The sequence below is a fragment of the Myxocyprinus asiaticus genome, chromosome 44 (genome assembly GCF_019703515.2).
Source record: "Myxocyprinus asiaticus isolate MX2 ecotype Aquarium Trade chromosome 44, UBuf_Myxa_2, whole genome shotgun sequence".
Taxonomy (NCBI): domain Eukaryota; kingdom Metazoa; phylum Chordata; class Actinopteri; order Cypriniformes; family Catostomidae; genus Myxocyprinus; species Myxocyprinus asiaticus.
In genome coordinates this window covers 16361868-16374321 of record NC_059387.1, presented here as the reverse complement: position 1 = coordinate 16374321, position 12454 = coordinate 16361868, and the positions used below count along the sequence as shown (strand labels likewise).

Here is a 12454-nt window from a genome sequence, read left to right as displayed (position 1 = left end):
GCGTCCATCCCTCTAAACTCAGAAGGTCCATGTACGCATATGAGAACCCTCGCGACAAATCGGATTGCTCAAGTCTGGTGCTTCTATACAGATTTTGTGAGGCAAAAGTACATAACAGAAAATACTTTGTAAAACAGACCCCAGCCAACAGGCAGTATAAACAGAAAGAATGTGTAGATTAATTCACAGAACTGTCTTGAAGGTGTGTTCCTCCACAAAACAAATTCCAGCTGATATAAAGCCGTTCAGTTTCCTCGGACAGACAAACAAGTGTTTCAAGTGTTCAGTGAACCAGCTGTTATGAGTGCGGCAGATGACATAATCATTCCAATGTCCTGCAAAAATACTCCACAAAAACAAACTCCAGCCAACAGGAGGCATAAGTACAAAGAACGAACAGATTCCTCCATAACTGTCCCGAAGCAGTGTTATTCCACAAAACATACTCCAGCCGCTAGGCGCAACTAGAACAAAAAGAAACAATATAGACATCCCGGTTCCTCGGATGATCAAGAGTCAAATTCACTCGGAGGCCGCATAAAAAAAAATACATCATGACTTACTCAGTCTGTCAACTTTATAAAAGACATCCTTTGTGTGGGCATGTGGATATTTTGCGGTCATCTATAATGTCCATTCTCAATCTGGCCGGGAACTTCAGTGTAAAAGCGGTCTTCCGTCAATGCAGAAGTTTCTTGAAGGAAGTGTCATTCCAAAAACTCCAGCTGTAAGGCGGAACCAACGCAGAAAGAAACAAAAATGGCGCCCAGCTTCCTTAGACAGTCTAGTTATGTACAGCGAGTCAGTCCACTCACATAAGTAACATGCAATGGTTTACTCACCCAAAGTTTCTATAAAGGACAGTGCTTTTTTGGGGCATAAAAATACTTTGCGGCCATCTTTGGTGTCTATTCTCAGTTTGGCCAGAAACATCAGTGCAAAAGCGATCTTCCGTTGATGTAAGAGTTTCTTACATTCCTTTAACCGATCGCGTTTCTCTCTTGTCGAATTCGCAAAGTCCGGGAACAAGAAAATATTGTGATTCTTCCAAGAAAACTTTCCTTTGCTCCTCTCCTGGCACAACACGAGATCTTTGTCGGATAATCTCCGAAATTTGGCCAGAATTGATCGGGGCCTGTCTCCTTCAGCAGATCTCTGAGCCGGGACTCTGTGAGCTCACTCGATTTCCAGTTATGTCGAGCAGACTCGGGAAGAGCTCGTCCAGGAATTTCACCATATCTCTGCCCTCTTCATGCTCAGGAATTCCAACAATTTGTATATTGTTCCTTCTATTCCTATTTTCGAGATCTTCTAATTTTTCCAAAATGTTTTCCAAGTCTGTTTTGGACGCGGGCGGATTAGCGGATAATTCCCTTTCCGATGACTCCAGATAATCGATTTGTTTCTCAACATCTGTTACTCTTGTGACCAACTCAGAGAATTTGTTTCCATCGCCGTAATAGATCAACGTATTACAGCGAGATCCTCCAAGTCAGCAACAACCTTCGTCAGCATCACCAAGATGTTGGACAGTTGACGCTGAATATCTTCTCCCGTCGCGCTTTCCAACTCGAGTCCCCAGCTCGCAGGCCCATCAGAGGTTTCAGCTAGAGCACGTAAGTGTCTTTTAATGTCTCCAGTGTCTGAGGATTTTGACTTCTTTGACATGTTTACCTCAAAGAGCAAATATGTAACTGGGTGTATCGAATCTCACTGGATTAAACATGAAAATAATTAAAAACTAGCAAAGTGCGCAGAGCTAGTCACTCACATGTCTGCTTCTCGTATGGCGTCACGTGACCCCCCAGAACGTATATGTTAAATACACTGCAAATGAGCAAAACGACAAAACTAATATGCTCCCGTTCTAATCAAGGCATGGACGCGGTGTAAATAATTGATTTATTATGTTGATTAGACAGCTTTGTTTTTAATGAGAGCATTCGAGATAGTGCAGAACTTTGTGCGGAGCATCATTGAGCTCGTGTCGAAATGCAGGTCTCAAACAGTGTAAACCTACAGTGAGTGACAGCAATCATTGTAATGGGAGAGTTTGTCGCGTTGCTCGATTTCTGTGTACAATTTATTAAAAATCTAATAACAGTTTTGTTTTGCCACGTTAGTAAGTAGGCCAATGTGAATTTGATTTGTACAAAATAGCAATAAAGTAATTCAGCTTAACTGTTCTAAGTTTGTTTTGGAGGTGTAGCCAACATAAAGAAAATGGCATGAATAGCATATTTCAGGAATCACCGTCATTGTTATTGCGTCTGCTCTAATAAGACCCATTTGCCACGCAGCTGGTATTAGTAGATTTAACATTTTCACGAACTGCACAAACTCCGATCGCAAATGACTGTTTTTAATTTCCAAAGTGCAACCACTGAGGCCAAAAATTATCTAACGATGATCTTACATGAACAAGATCACCACTGAAGATCTAATGGGATGAATGGTCCCCTGTCTCGCCACCAAAGGGCTCACTGAATGCAGTAAGTAACTTGGTCAATTTAAATCGGCTGTTAATAAGTTTGAAAATTTAATATGTCATATTATTTACTGTATGTGGACTAATAATTTAAGAAGTAATTTAGCAATAATTTAATTTATTTTATACCATAGATATCCATTTAAAATACGTTTTATTTGGCCTAACATTAACAAACATTATTACAATATTTAATGCTTAAAAGATGCTTAAAAGAAGCTGGGGTGCAGCTCATATCCACCATTGAAATCTGCTACTTTGCTTACTTTGTGACGTCATGGTAATTTAATATTTTAATCGACATTAATAATCACGATTACAATTTCAAGGGCAATAATTGACAATTAAGATTTTTGCTATAATCGTGCAGCCCTAATGTAATAGCAATACTAGTAGCACTATTACTTTTTTCTTTTTCTTTTAATATCATTGCCTTCTTATTAGTTCTTAGTATCCCATTTAGTAAATAATATCTGCCTGTTTAGCTTTCTATATCTGCAGATATAGTAGGATGTGCCTCTTTGCTGTAGGTGACATGCTGCTCGCAATCATAAATCCTTCCTCCATGCTTTCTGTTCCATCTCATTGTGAAGGAACTGGATAAAATATCAGATGTATTTAATTCACAAGGCACCATCAAGCCAGAAACGGACCTTGAATAAACTCTGAGAACAGATGGCAGAATGCAAGACATTATTTAAGAGTCTATCATTACTTGGAAAACCACCAGAGAAGAGCTTGTGGAATGTGAGAGAGGAAAATCTCAAGTCATCCATCTCTGAGAATGCTTCGCAGAGAACAGAAACACCAATTAGTTAAAGTTACACGGGCATCCCATCCCACAATGTAACAGCTCACAGAGTTAGCTGCACAACTCTGTGTTTCTGAAATGCTGGTACTGGAGTAAATAGCCTTCAAAATATTCCACTGGTAAAGAGAAAGAAAAAGAGGAAGGAAGGAAGGAAGGAATATCTCAACATCCTTTCAATAATATAAAAAAGCAAACATATCTTGAATTAAAGGGATAGTTCACCCAAAAAGATTTTTAGAAGAATATCTCATCTCTGTAGGTAAGTGAATGTGTGACAAAATTTTGAAGCTCCAAAATCCACATAAGGGCAACATAGTACTCTAGACGACTCTGGTGGGGTTAAATCCATGTCTTCTGAAGCGATATGATAGGTGTGAGTGAGAAACCGATCAAAATGTAAGTCCTTTTTCTTCACTTTCATTTTTAACTTCTGTTTTTGGTGATTCGCAGTCTTCGTGCATATCACCCCCTACTGTGAAGGGAGAAGAATTTATGATAAAAAAAAAGGACATAAACATTGATCGGTTTCTCACCCACACCTATAATTTCATGTCTGAACACATGGATTTAACCACTGGAATCATATGAATTACTTTTATGATACCTTTATGTGGATTTTAGAGCTTCAAAATTTTGGCACCCATTCACTCGCATTGTATTTAGCTACAGAGCTGAAATATTCTTTTAAAAATCTTCATTTGTGTTCTGCAGAAGAAAGGAAGTCATTCACATCTGGGATGCCAGAGGGTGAGTAAATGATGAGAGAATGTTCATTTTTGGGTGAACTATCCCTTTAAGCTTATTTTCTTACCCCATTGGGCTAATTGTTTTAAGTATAAACCACAATAATTATGCTTAAAACAAGAAAAAACAACTTGACAATGGGGTAAGAAAAACAAGCTTAAAATTACAATGTAATGTACAAGTAGGGCTGTCAAAAGCGCTGATACTTTGGTACCACGTTGATACTAAAACACAAAAGACACCAATCTTTCAATAGTCAACATGATCATGATCCGGTAGTACCGACTCAATTCAGTACCCGCGTTGCGTGCTGCCTGACTGACAGATGGCTGCTTTCAAATACTTAAACATTATACATGTCAGTATGATTTTAGTGTGAATAAATCACTTACATAATCTGTGTAAATTTGATGAGAGAGGTCAACGGAGAATGGTCAGACTGGTTCGAGCTGACAGAAAGGCTACGGTAACTCAGATAACCCCTCTGTACAATTGCAGTGAGTAGAATAGCATCTCAGAATGCACAACATGTCGAATCTTGAGGCAGACAGGCTACAACAGCAGAAGACCACATCAGGCACTTTATTAGGACCATATGTTCCTAATAAAGTGCTCGGTGAGTGTAATTATTAAATAAAACAGGGACGAGTCAGATTTGTGTGTGTTAATCAACATTATGCCACAAATGCTGTCCATTGAGCTTAACTTGTATTGAACCTGGAACATTCCTTTGCTATCTTGTGAAATTTTGCTTCAAGTAAATTTTGTCTGTAGGACAAATATCTTGTTTTAAGGATGTTTAGATATTTTAAGGATGTTTAGATATTTTAGCTGTAAAACAAGACAAAAACAGAGATAAAGAAAATATTTTTTCCAGCAAGAAACTTTCCAGAAAGTAAGAAAGAAGATGACCCGTGAGTGGGAGTGAATCTGTTATTCATTAAGGTTCCTTTCATGTCCTATCAGCCCACACAGCTGGAGAAACTGATCATGAACTGGGCTTCACTTCAAGGTATAGATTGATTGAACCCTGAGAGTGCCGTTGCATAGTTACAAGAAGAAGAAAAAAAAAACTGTAAAGTGCAGAGTGCCCTCCTTTGAATATAACTTTTGAAGGCTGTGCTTAAATTATTTTAAGTAATAATGAAAGCACACTGTGCATAGACTGGTGTGTGTGTGTGTGTGTGTGTGTGTGTGTGTGTGTGTGTGTGTGTGTGTGTGTGTGTGTGTGTGTGTGTGTGTGTGTGTGTGTGTGTGTTTGCATTGTGTTGAAGGGGTTGGTGTTTCTGGGCATACTGTATGAAGACAGGGGCAGCTCATTCCCATACTCTTAACTGCATCATGTGCATAGTGATTTGGCCTTAAGGTCTCTTGAAGGCATCATAAATACAAATACACTCAACACATGGGTGACAACAATGCAAAAACAACCTGTATAAGGCATAGATCCAGTGTGTTCTTTGGTTGATTCATGAAAAATGTCTTTGCTTTAAATGTTTTCGAATTCTGTATTGTATATTTGCATTTCCCTTGGAATTCAAGATTTGCAGTACGCCACTGCTCCATACAATACTGAGAGTATAGATTGGCAAGTGCATTGTGAATTACTCTAGCTCTTTCCTTTTTCTCTTTTTTTTCAAATAGATGGTTGGGATTACTTCAAGCTTGGCTTGTCTTTCAACATGTGACACAGAGGATTTACTCTTCCACTCCCCCACACCAATCAATCCATCACTGATTCCACAACCTATAACATTTACAGGGGCATTCACTGGTGTATTTGAAGAGTTACCTTGCATTGTGAAGTTCAAGGCTAGACCATTCTCTCTGAGCAGCTGGAGAAAAGTTTATGAGAAACAAGATCAATAATATTGGCATCTGTCAAAGAGAGAAGGACAGACATTTTAATGAAGATGGAGTGTATTGTCAAAATGGAAGCTTTGCCACAACAGAATCAAGGTTTAGAAAGAAATGTGTGTGTTGCAGGAGAAAGAGACAATGCAACTGGTAGTGTGAGGTGATAGACAAGTCCATGAGAGCTATTAGCTTGCACTTTCAGTCTGATTAGATTTACCCACTGCAAAGTCATTAGACTAGAAACCGTGGCTCCATGGTTTCCCTGCAATCTTTTACAAGAGCGCATCAATTATGCATGTTAGTCAATTGTCAAATTGATTTTAAAAATGGGATGTTTTGTTTGCACTCTTGTCTTTTTCATATGTCTTGAAAGTGATAAGTAATGTCTGTATTAGTGAATTTGAGATTTAAGGCCTAAATTAGAGGAACATTCTGAGTGATTAAATGTTCACTAAAGCATGTCCTAAGTAATTACTGACCATATTAGAAAAAATGTTAAGGTCAAAGGTTCTTTTCATAAGTAATCCTTAATTGAATTCAGCAAAATCAGTGCATGACACACAAAGAGCTGAATTTAATCAAGTTTAGTGCATCAGGCACAGCGAGGATTACATTTAGGGAATCCACAGCAGGGTTGTCAGGACTTTGAGGAAGTAGTCTAATTTTTTAAACCAAGCATTTATTTAGAGTTTAGAGCTTAGAGTTGAATGGAACTCATGAGAAATAATCTGTGGGCCACATATTATTTTTCTGTTTTTCCTCTGCTTTATTGATCAGTGATCATTTCTCTTGAAGCCAAAATTTAGTGGGATTGACTTGATTCCCAAGGTCCTTAAAAACATTTGATGTTGTACAACCCAAATTTTCATAGCCCAGTCAATAAAGTCTCTGGGCATCAATGTTGTGGAGATGAGTCCAGGTCCGACAAGGGGCTCTCTCTGTGGTCACTGCCAATAACAACCTTCATGTTTGCCATGGCAGTCATACACGTACTGACCTGATGTAATTTAGCAACATTAAAGCATTTATTTAGGTTTTAGAGAGCCAAGATTCTTCAGGATAAATCAATACTTAGAAACTGCTAACTTTAGATGTGGAGGTCATATTTTGAAAGGAGAACATTCACGCCTCTTGATAGTTGTGTACCTTCTTTAAAGGCTTTGAGCTGTTATGCCATGAATAGTGTTAATTATGGAATAAACAGAATAAAAATATAATGTTGGAAAGAAAAACACTAAGCATTCCCCATTGCTTGAGCATTAGAACATAACCCTGCAAAATATGTACATGTGACAGTTGTGAACTGTAATTTTTAAATTGGAGGGTACTACATTGGTTTACTGGAAATATGGGGGGTATGGATGTACTTTTGTCTCAAATGCTAATGTTTCTTACACTAGATACAGTGTATTTTACAATCCAAATTTCAGGCCAGCAAATGCTCAACTTCAAGTTAAAGGGATAGTTTAGCCAAAAGTGGAAATTCTGGCATTATCATGTTATTCCAGACCCGCATGACTTTCTTTCTTCCGTCACACACAAAATTAGATGTTGGCTGGATAACATCCTTAGTCATCATTCACTTTCATTGTATGAAAAAAAGAAATGGAATGGTGACTGAGACTAACATACTCCCTAATATGTCCTTTTGTGTTTCATGAAAGAAAGTCTTAAGGGTTTGGAACAACATGAGGGTGAGTAAATGTTGACAGTAATTTTATTTTGGAGTATAAACTATCCCTTTAATTCTTATTGCTGATCTTGGATTATCAAAGCTAATGTTGCGTTGACATATTTACTCTTCCAAGACAAACTTTATCAATACCATTTAATTTTCACTAATGACAGTAGTTTATATTCCGAAACATTTCAAACTGGTATTCTGCTGGAATATATATATATATATATATCACTTTGTGTAAATCTGTTGGCTCTATAAGGAAGATGTAAGTTTATTTAAAAAGTCACTGTTCACAATAAAACTCTTTTCAATGCTCCTTTCACCTCCTGTTAGTTTGCCTGAATCGCAAGCACCATGTGCCAAAATATTCCTAATTTTCATTTGACCCAGTTAAAAAGAGAATTATAGTATCACAATGACTGATCAATCAGCATTTTCCCAGTCATAATGACAGGAATTTATTCTATACTGAAGAAAATCCCAATCTGTGCAGCACGTATTGATGATGTTAGACAGCAAACTGTCACACTTCAAAGTTCATGAGGCCCGATAATGTACAAAGTGGTGATCAATATGGCTCAGCAGTGCTTGCTCTTTGCAGTGTCCATAATGTGATATATATACACAATCAATAACCTCCCTTGGTTGACAGACAGGGTGGTGTGACCCAGGACATTTTTCTTGCATGCAATGGAAGTGAGTATTGGGATGAGACAGGAAATTGCATTGCCTTCCCTGGTGACAGGTGACTAATAGGAAGTAGAGTCCCAGTGGAAGAACATATCTATTGGGTTGGATGAAAGAGGTGACAGGTGACTAAAACCTAGGGATCGTAAAGCCAATTGATGTTGCCTGCTTGAATGATTTAGGTTTTTTCAGAGTTTCAGAGTCGCATCCATGCCAAAAAGACCAGTTGCATTAATTTCCATGCTGATCCAAGCTGGTTTGGTGCTGGTCTCGTTGGTGGACAAGTATAGCCATGTTGTTAACAACAAAAAATGCTGGTCAATTAGCGTGGACTTTCTGATGAAGGTGGTTGACCATAGGAGTCTTGCTGGTTTAGCTAGTTAAGAAACCAGCATACAGCATCCCATGCTAGGGACAGTGACTGTGATTTTGCCAAGTAGCACATGTTCTTGAATCAACATGCTTGTTGGTGCTAGAACAACATTTCTATCAAACAATCAGATTTTAGGGTTAGGTTTAGGGTTAATGTTACAGTTTATCTTAGGGCTTGTACACCATTTTTATCAACTTATCATTTTCCTTTAATTTTAGGGGTAGATCATGTGTACTCAGTGTTGGGTGTAATGCGATTACAAAGTAATTAGTGTAATCTGATTACTTTTTAGTCAAATGTAATGTATTATACTACATTTCACTTTCTTGTAATCAGATTACAGTTATTGATTTACAGTTACATAACTTGGATTACACATATTACAAAAATATATATTTTTAATATTTATGTGCAATACGAAAGCGTTCTAGAGGCACCACAAAAAATACAACAAAATGCAGGTGTCTCGAAGTGCATTTTAAAAGTTGAAGTTGGCTCTAAAGAAACAGCAAGAAGTGGCACAGAGGTCAAAGACATCTGTCTAGCATTCTAACTTAGAAATACAATGATAATGCGTTCGGTGTGAACAGCCCCTAATTCAGTCTATTAGAATTGTTTATGTTTGCACACTACTTCAGCTGTTATTACGGTGAGCTTCATGTGATGGGGAATCGGACAGTAATGGCATTTGCAGTTGTTTAGTATGTCATTTCTTTTCCATTTTTAATTGGTCAGTGTGTCAGACCTCCAACAGAAGAAGGCAAGATGTCAGCAAAAATAGTCGATAATTTGAACACCCCTGACTAAAATTTAGTTGTTTCGAGTCAGCTAGTGGAACACTACTTTTATCTCCTTAACAACTCCCACTTCACTTAAGTTAATACAAGACACCTCTGTAGGGTTTTTGGGAATAAGGTCAAACCCTTTGATCGGTGTTCATTTGACACCACTCTATATAATGTTGGGTTGCCTGTGGGTGTGTAATTTCCAATGTAGCCCAAGCTGTTTGGGAGCAGGAAGATGCAAGGGTGTGACAGATTGATAGAAAGAGCTGGGGCAGGAGGTTTAAATCAAATTTATGAGTTTTGTAGATTAAAGAATTCCACAACATATAAGCTGTTGTATCAGCAAGGCAGCTCACTAGCTTATAGGACAGACCTATTGTGTACAGACAAGTACATGCAGTACAGCTAAAGGACACGTTGCCAAAGCTGTAATCCAGTACAGGATTGACTTGCTCGGGAGGGTAGAGGTGAGGAGACACCACTCTGTGTCCTCAAAACACCATGACTTCACACTTCTTCTGAAAATCCATGCTTGACTGATGGAACATGCTGCTAATAGGTTTTTACCAAGTAGTGCTCATTATAATACTTACTGAACCACACACACTCTTGCTTTACAAAATGTAGAACAGCCAGAGCTCTGTGGATTGAGATAAAATGCATTAGCTAATTTCATGGCCGATTCTTTGGTCTTGAGCATGCCATATATTGTGATTTAACCATGTGTGTGGTCGGCTTGTAACAGTGGACTGATTCAGTGGTTTAAATGAGTGGGCACTTATGCCTCTCCCTTTATGACATTACATATATCACTTTATTCTCCACTGCAGTGATACAATAGAATTTGCTTTGTTTAATTATAGTGCTCAAGACAGGTGACACACATGGCATGTAAATAAAAAAAAATAAAAAATATATAATTAATAAAACAGTATTACTGGGGGCCTGGGTAGCTCAGCAAGTAAAGACGCTGACTACCACCCCTGGAGTCGCGAGTTCGGATCCAGAGCGTGCTGAGTGACTCCAGCCAGGTCTCCTAAGCAACCAAATTGGCCCGGTTGCTAGGGAGGGTAGAGTCACATGGGGTAACCTCCTCTTGGTCACTATAATGTGGTTCACTCACAATGGGGTGCATGGTGAGTTGTGCGTGGATGCCACGGAGAATAGCGTGAAGCCTTTACATGTGCTATGTCTCTGTGGTAACGCGCCCAACAAGCCACGTGATAAGATGCGTGGATTGACGGTCTCAGACGTGGAGGCAACTGAGATTCGTCCTCTGCCACCCAGATTGAGGTGAGTCACTACGCCACCATGAGGACTTAGAGCACATTGGGAATTGGGCATTCCAAATTGGGGAGAAAAAGGGGAGAAAATCGAAGAAAGAAAAACAAGAAAAAAACAGTATTACTGAATCAGTCAATCAGACAGGGTGACATGGCATCCTAATACACTTTTCATGATCCAGTAAATTCCCAGTGGATAAAATCATGTCACATCTCATCATTTGTTTCTCGTTGATTATGCTGTGGCACTTTGAAATATGTGCTACAGCACATAGAAAAAGAAAAAGAAACAGTAACACATAAAAGAAAAATGGGTTGTCAAGGCTGTTCCTTGTTGACTTAATAAAGATAAAACACTTAAATGAACACTTGCTGTTGATTGCATTAGTGACATAGTGGGCATAACTTCAGTCTATTCTCAGTGGTATTCTACAAAGGGAAGGAGAATGGATGCTCACTTCTCTTCAACATGCCAAGGTCAGAGCAAGACTTGCGCCCTTCAGAATCACCTGCACTGCGCAAAAAATGATTGAGATCACTGTCTCCTAATAAACATCAATCCAGCTCTCATTTATAAAGACATTAGGCCTGCCATGGTAGATTTGATTCATTAACTTTAATATTCCTGGAGACCTTTTCTCGACCACAATCTGAATAATAGTCACCATTCATCTGCTGCTATTTGAACCCTTCAAGATTAATGAACAGTCTTTTTAGTTTAAAAGAGTAATACAAAACAAAAAATAGCATCTACAGCAAGCTTTTTCTTTGTTATAGTAAATAATGATAGGTGCAATATAATTTTTTTATTATTATTATTATTATTATTTAGAAATTTAAATAGTAATTTTAATATTATTTAAATACTATTTAATTTCTGGTCTCCTTAATAAATATGAAGTCAGATCAAGATGGTTTTCCAAATATTTGCTCTGTGTAGTGCAGAGGATTTGGGTAAAGCAAGTCGTTGTTGATAAAACTGAATTCTGAAGCTTCACAGCTGTACTCTGCACTGGCTTATGTAATCAAATCATGGTACACCACAGGAAATTGTGAAGCTATGCAAACAAAATGAACTCAAAGAGCTGGGCTACAGAACAAGTGGTACATTTAAATGATGTCATATAAGATTAAACATATGTGAGGATTTCAGGTTCCCTTTGCATAATTCGAAAATTGTAAGTCAGATTCTTAAGTGTATGATATATCTATTTTGTCTTTCTTCGCAAATATTGATTCTTGGCCTAGCATTAGCAAGTGGTCTTACATAGGCCAAGAATCAATATTTGCAAAGAAAGACAAAATAGATATATCATACACTTAAGAATCTGACTTACAATTATGAATTATGCAAAGGAGCCTGAAATCCTCACAGATGTTTAATCTTATATGACATCATTTAAATGTGCCGCTTGTTCTGTAGCCCAGCTCTTTGAGTTCATTTTGTTTGCATAGCTTCACAATCTTTCAAAACAACAATATGGACATTACAAGACAAAGAACATTGAAACAGTAAATAAGGTGCTGTGTCCATGTGATGACAGTTTTATGTGATCAAATCCCTATTTCACTGCCTTACCAGACTAGAAAAACACAATAATTTAAAGAACAAAGAATTTACAAGGTCTTTTAAAAAGGCAAAAAGCAATGCTTTGGCATCCTTTGCAGACATACACATAATATAAACACAAGGCAGGGCAATGATTTCTCTATAAAGGTGACCAGGGGTGCATATTGAATGAACC

At 38.0% G+C, this 12454-nt stretch overlaps 1 protein-coding gene across 1 annotated transcript in view; it reads left to right on the top strand.

Moving 5' to 3' along the window:
• Nucleotides 1–12454, top strand: part of LOC127434298 (potassium voltage-gated channel subfamily B member 2-like) — a 137402-nt gene that overhangs the window by 117650 nt on the left and 7298 nt on the right. The gene's annotated exons all lie outside the window — the stretch shown is intronic.